The 6,488-nt window shown below is 47.2% G+C and overlaps 1 non-coding gene across 1 annotated transcript; it reads left to right on the top strand.

Annotated features, from left to right (window-relative positions):
• Positions 1–6,175: 6,175 nt before the first annotated feature.
• LOC122060321 lies at positions 6,176–6,331 on the top strand. Its single transcript, XR_006134343.1, has one exon. It is a non-coding gene; the product is annotated as a 5.8S ribosomal RNA (ribosomal RNA).
• Positions 6,332–6,488: the final 157 nt, after the last annotated feature.

Below are 6,488 nucleotides of genomic sequence, written 5' to 3'. Positions count from 1 at the left end.
TCGAAGGAGAGCTCAAGGAGTCCCTATTGAGTACTCTCAACACCATGGCATATGATCAAAAGGAGGATTTTGCATCCATTAATGCTCATGTGTGGGAGGGCATTTCCACCTTCAAGGATCAAATGCGGGAGGCGTTGGCCAAGATAGAAGCTTGTGTTGCTGAGGTACATGAGGATTAGGCTTTATGTAAGAGGGCGGTAGCCGGGGGAGCTACTACCTCACGAGAAGTGCCTAGGATGGAGGTGCCAAAGCCCAAGCCATTCTTTGGGAAGAGAGATACATGGGAAATCGACAACTTTTTATGGCACATGGAGAGGTACTTCGAGGCAATGGCACTTAATGATGAGGCATCAAAGGTACGGACCGCTACTCTCTACCTCACCGATGATGCAACTCTATGGTGGCGTAGAAAGCATGCCAATATGGAGAGAAGTATGTGCACCATAGACACTTGGGATGATTTCAAAACTGAGTTAAAGAAACACTTCTATCCCGAGAATGCCACCTTCTTGGCTAGAAAGAGCCTAAAAAGGCTTAAACACACAGGTTCTATTCGGGACTATGTGAAGGAATTCTCTACCCTAATGCTCGAATTCCCAAGTATAACCAAGGAGGAGCTCCTATACAACTTCATGGATGGCCTCCAAGGCTAGGCTGCATAAGAACTACAATGCCGAGGCATGCAGGACCTTGCCTCAGCCATCACAGCAGCAGAGTTATTAGTGGAGTTTAAGAGAGACGATAGTTCTAAGCCCAAGAAGGGCACTAATGGGAAAGGTGGGGGAGAGAAGGGGCCTTAGACATACCCTCCCAAGGAAGGTAGTAGTAAACCATCTTCAAACAAGGAGGGTAGGCCCAAGCAAGACAAAAGGGACAAGTTCACACCCAAGGATAAGTGTTTCTTATGTGATGGTCCCCATTGGGCTAGGGATTGCCCCAAGAGAAAGACTCTCAATGCCCTACTCGAGGAGAAAGAAGACAATGAGGCTCATATGGGGTCCCTACAACGACTTAGTGCCGTCAAGGCTAAGACAAAGATCAAGGCCACAACCTCACAAAAAGGGCTAATGTACGTGGAGGTGCATATCAATGGTAAGCCCACTCATACCATGATAGACACAGGTGCTATGCACAACTTCATCTCAACAGAAGAGGCGAAGAGACTTGGACTTAAAGGGATCAAGGAGGGAGGATGGCTTAAGGCCGTCAACTCCCAAGCCCATCCCATACATGGTGTTTCTCGAGGGGTCGAGTTAAACATCAGGACATAGAAAGGCACAGTTGACTTGTCGATAGTGCCCATGGATGATTTTCAAGTGGTGCTTGGCATGGATTTCTTACAAAAGGTTAAGGCCATACCCATGCCATTTATCAGCACGGTTTGCATTATGGAGGAAGGAGCTCCATGCATGGTCCCAACTGTACAAGGGACCAAGGATGGCCCAAAACTTCTTTCGGCTATACAGCTCTAGAAAGGAGTTAAGAAGGGGGAGACAACATACTTGGCAGCACTCTTAGAGCCTAAAGAAGATGGTCCAACTAAGGTGCTACCCAAGCCAATCGAGAAGGTCCTTGAAGAGTTCAAGGATGTGATGCCAAATGAGTTGCCCAAGAGGCTTCCACCTAGGAGGGAGGTGGATCATGCCATTGAGTTGGAGCTAGGTGCCAATCCACTAGCAATGGCACCATATAGAATGTCACCACTAGAGTTGGAGGAGCTAAGGAAGCAACTCAAGGAATTATTGGATGCGGGATTCATTCGCCCTTCTAAAGCTCCCTACGGTGCCCCGGTTCTTTTTCAACGGAAGCATGATGGATCGCTTTGACTATGCATCGACTATAGGGCATTGAACAAGGTAACAATCAAGAATAAGTATCCCATTCCTTTGATAGCAGATCTATTTGATAGACTTGGTGGGGCAAGGTACTTCACCAAGTTAGACTTACGATCGGGGTACTACCAAGTCCGCATCGCAGAAAGTGATGAGCCCAAGACAATGTGCGTGACTCGATATGGCTCATATGAGTTCTTGGTGATGCCATTTGGACTCACGAATGCCCTGGCTACATTTTGCACCCTTATGAACAAGATCTTCCATCCCTACCTTGACAAGTTTGTGGTGGTGTACTTGGACGACATCGTTGTCTATAGCAATACATTGGAGGAGGACGTGCAGCACTTGAAGATCATCTTTAAGGAACTAAGGAACAATCAGCTCTATGTCAAGAAGGAGAAATGTGCATTTGCACAAGAGGAGGTAATGTTCCTTGGTCACAAGATTAGAGGTGGAACCTTACAAATGGATGAGAGCAAGGTGCGGGCTATCCAAGAATGGGAGGCACCAACTAAAGTGACTGGGCTAAGGTCTTTCCTTGGCTTAGTTAACTATTATTGGCGGTTCATTCAAGGTTACTCAAGAAGGGCAGCTCCACTTACAGACTTACTAAAGAAGAACCGACCATGGTTATGGTCGGACTCATGCAAAGAGGACTTTGAGGACTTAAAGAAGGCTATCATGGGGGAACTGGTGCTTACCCTACCCGACTATGGCAAGCCATTTGAGGTGCACACAGATGCATCTAACTTTGCTATCAGTGGGTGTTGATGCAAGAAAGGCACCCCATTGCCTATGAGAGCCGTAAGTTGAACGAGACAGAGCGGCGCTACACAGTCCATGAGAAGGAGATGACTGCGGTGGTGCATTGCCTAAGGACATGGCGATACTACCTACTTGGGTCACAGTTTGTGGTGAAGACAGATAATGTTGCCACTAGCTACTTTCAAACCCAAAAGAAGTTGAGTCCTAAGCAAGCTAGATGGCAAGACTTCTTAGCAAAGTTTGACTTCATCTTTGAATACAAGCCGGGCCGGGTAAGGCCAACGAGGTGGCTGATGCACTTAGTAGAAAGGCAAAGTTAGCTTCTCTTAGCCAACCGGAGGGGGAACTTCTAGAGTTGATCAAAGAGGGCCTCCAACATGATCCTATGGCTAAGAACTTACTTACCCTTACACGGGAAGGCAAGACACGAAGATTTTGGGAGCAAAATGGTTTGCTCTACGCTAAGAAGAGGAGACTCTATGTGCCTAAGTGGAGTAACCTATGGAGAAACCTCATTCACGAATGCCACGACACTAAATGGGCTGGCCACCCAGGACAAAGGCGCACGTGGGCATTGTTGGAAGCGGCTTACCATTGGCCTCAGATGCGGGATGACATAGAGGCCTACGTGAGAACTTGTCTTGTATCCCAACAAGACAAGGTGGATTAGCAACCACCCAGGGGACTATTGGAGCCACTTCCCATACCAGAAAGACTATGGGAGAGTGTCTCTATGGACTTCATCAGTGCCCTACCCAAGTCAGAAGGGTGTGGGTCAATAATGGTGGTGGTTGACAGATTTTCAAAATATGGCACATTCGTGGCAACACCAAGGGATTGTATGGCAGAAGAAGTGGCAAGGCTATTTCTAAAGCATGTCCTCAAACATTGGGAGGTGCCACAATCCATAATAAGTGATCAAGACCCTCGCTTCACAGGGAGGTTCTGGACAGAGCTATTCAAGTTGTTGGGATCGTCGCTACACTTCTCAACAAGCTTCCATCCACAGACCGATGGGCAAACAAAGCGTATTAATAGCTTATTGGAGCTTTACTTGAGACACTTTGTGAGTGCTAACCAACATGACTGGGCCAAGTTGCTTGATATGGCTCAGTTCTCTTACAACCTCCAACGAAGTGAGGCTACGAACCAAAGTCCATTTGAAATTGCCACGGGACAACAACCCTTAACACCAAACACAGTGATGACCGGTTACATAGGGAAGATCCCTTCGGCATTTAAGGTTGCCAAGGAGTGGCAAGAAAAGCTAGATGTGGCTAAGTCATACCTATACAAGGCCACCAAAAAGATGAAGAAATGGGCTGACAAAGGGAGGCGACCAGAAAACTTCAAGACCGGGGACTTGGTACTTGTGAAGCTTCTACCCCAACAATTCAAGTCCCTAAGGCAGGTACATAAGGGGCTGGTTCGCAGGTATGAAGGCCCGTTCAAGATAACCAAAAAGGTGGGCAAAGTATCCTATGAGGTGAGCCTACCTCCTAAACTCAAGATCCATCCAGTCTTCCATGCAAGCCTAATAAAGCCATACCATAGAGATAAGGAAGACCCAAGTCGTGGAGCCTCAACAAGATCACCAATGGCAATCACTACTTCCTACGGCAAGGAAGCTGAATACATGATCACGGATCGAGTCATCCGAAGGCGAGGAGTACCACCTAGTAGGGAGTACTTAGTCAAGTGGAAGGAGCTACCAGAGAGCGAGGCAAGCTGGGAACCCGTTGACTCTTTATGGCAATTCTAAGACCACATACAAAGGTTCCATGAAGAAGATGCGACGAGGACGTCACCGAATTAGATGGGGGAGAGTTTCACAGACCACCCACTGAAGGCCCACAAGCCAAGCCCATTAAGCCCATGGACTAAGTCCATTGGGCTTAGTAAGGCCTAGTTTCTAGTGATTTCTACCAAAGTGTGAAACTCTAGATATTTTATAAGGAAATATTATGTAGGGAGGTTTCTAGAGTTCTCCACTAAGGAGGTGGGAAGCTTCTAGTTTCCACCCCAATCGTTGGATGTAAGACACATGTACATATCTTAGCCATTCATTGTAACTAGGAGTGACTATAAATAGAGGTGCCCTCATTTAGCCAAGGCACCAAGTAAGTGAGTTCTCAAGCCTTGTACTCAAGAGTTCTTTAGTGTAATACAAGTTCATTCTTCCCAAACTCACTCTTGTGTTCACTTCTTCTCTTCCCAAATCCCTTAAGCAGTGTGGTTAGGCTGACTTAGTACTAGTGGGAGTACTAAGTTCCGGTGCGGTTGCTTAGAAAGGTCTAAGGCCGTGACACTACGCTCTGGATACATTAGCATGGGTTAACATCATAGGATTTCGGTCTAATTGTGATGGCCTTCGGGATCGGAGTAATGATTAATAGGGACAATCGGGGGCATTCGTATTTCATAGTCAGAGGTGAAATTCTTGGATTTATGAAAGATGAACCACTGCGAAAGCATTTGCCAAGGATGTTTTCATTAATCAAGAACGAAAGTTGGGGGCTCAAAGACGATCAGATACCATCCTAGTCTCAACCATAAACAATGCCGACCAGGGATCAACAGATGTTGCTTTCAAGACTCCGCTGGCACCTTATGAGAAATCAAAGTTTTTGGCTTCCGGGGGGAGTATGGTTACAAGGCTGAAACTTAAAGGAATTGACGGTACGGCACCACCAGGAGTGGAGCCTGCGGCTAATTTGACTCAACACGAGAAAACTTACCAGGTCCAGATATAGTAAGGATTGACAGACTGAGAGCTCTTTCTTGATTCTACGGGTGGTGGTGCATGGCCGTTCTTAGTTGGTGGAGCGATTTGCCTGGTTAATTCCATTAACAAATGAGACTACAGCCTACTAACTAGCTATGTGGAGGTGACCCTCCACGGCCAGCTTCTTAGAGGGACTATGGCCGTTTAGGCCACAGAAGTTTGAGGTAATAACAGGTCTGTGATGCCCTTAGATGTTCTGGGCCTCACATGCGCTACACTGATGTATTCAACGAGACTATAGCCTTGGCCGACGGGCCCAGGTAATTTTTAAAAATTCCATCACGATAAGGATAGATCATTGCAATTGTTGGTCTTCAACGAGAAATTCCTAGTAAGCACGAGTCATCAGCTAGCGTTGACTACGTCCCTGCCCTTTGTACACACCGCCCATCGCTCCTACCGATTGAATGGTCCGGTGAAGTGTTCGGATCACGGCGACATAGGTGGTTCGCTACCATCGACGTCACGAGAAGTCCACTGAACCTTATCATTTAGAGGAAGGAGAAGTCTTAACAAGGTTTTCGTAGGTGAACCTGCGAAAGGATCATTGTCGATACCTGCCCAGCGAGACTTGTGAACATGTTGCATTGCTCGTTCAAGGTTGGGCGTGGGAGCATGAGCTCCTTCCTTCTCGACCCTTGTAAAAGGTCGGCCTGTGATTGTTCGTAACATTCGACCCAAACACAACCACCAGCGCAGTCAGCACCAAGGAACTCGCAACGAAAAGGACATGACATCATTGCGCCTTTGGTGTGGTGTGATCATCCTAGATCCGAATCTTTATCTTAACGACTCTCGACAACGGATATCTTGGCTCTTGCATCAATGAAGAATATAGCAAAATGTGATACTTGGTGTGAATTATAGAATCCTGTGAACCATCGAGTCTTTGAACGTAAGTTGCACCCTAGGCCATCGGGCTGAGGGCACGCCTGCCTGGGCATCATGCGTCATGTTGCCCCACCTCCTTTACCCCTTGCGTTGGTGGTGCGGAGCGAAGATTGGCCCGCCGTGTCTCTGTTTGAGGTGCGGTTGGCCCAAAGTTAAGGGCTTCTTATGTGGCAAGTGTCACGATGAGTGGTGGATCAAGCCACTTTGCCATT

The sequence above is a fragment of the Macadamia integrifolia genome, chromosome 13, assembly GCF_013358625.1.
Source record: "Macadamia integrifolia cultivar HAES 741 chromosome 13, SCU_Mint_v3, whole genome shotgun sequence".
In the NCBI taxonomy this organism is placed as follows: domain Eukaryota; kingdom Viridiplantae; phylum Streptophyta; class Magnoliopsida; order Proteales; family Proteaceae; genus Macadamia; species Macadamia integrifolia.
Note: the sequence above shows the minus strand (reverse complement) of the source record. Positions and strands in the feature narration are given on the sequence as shown.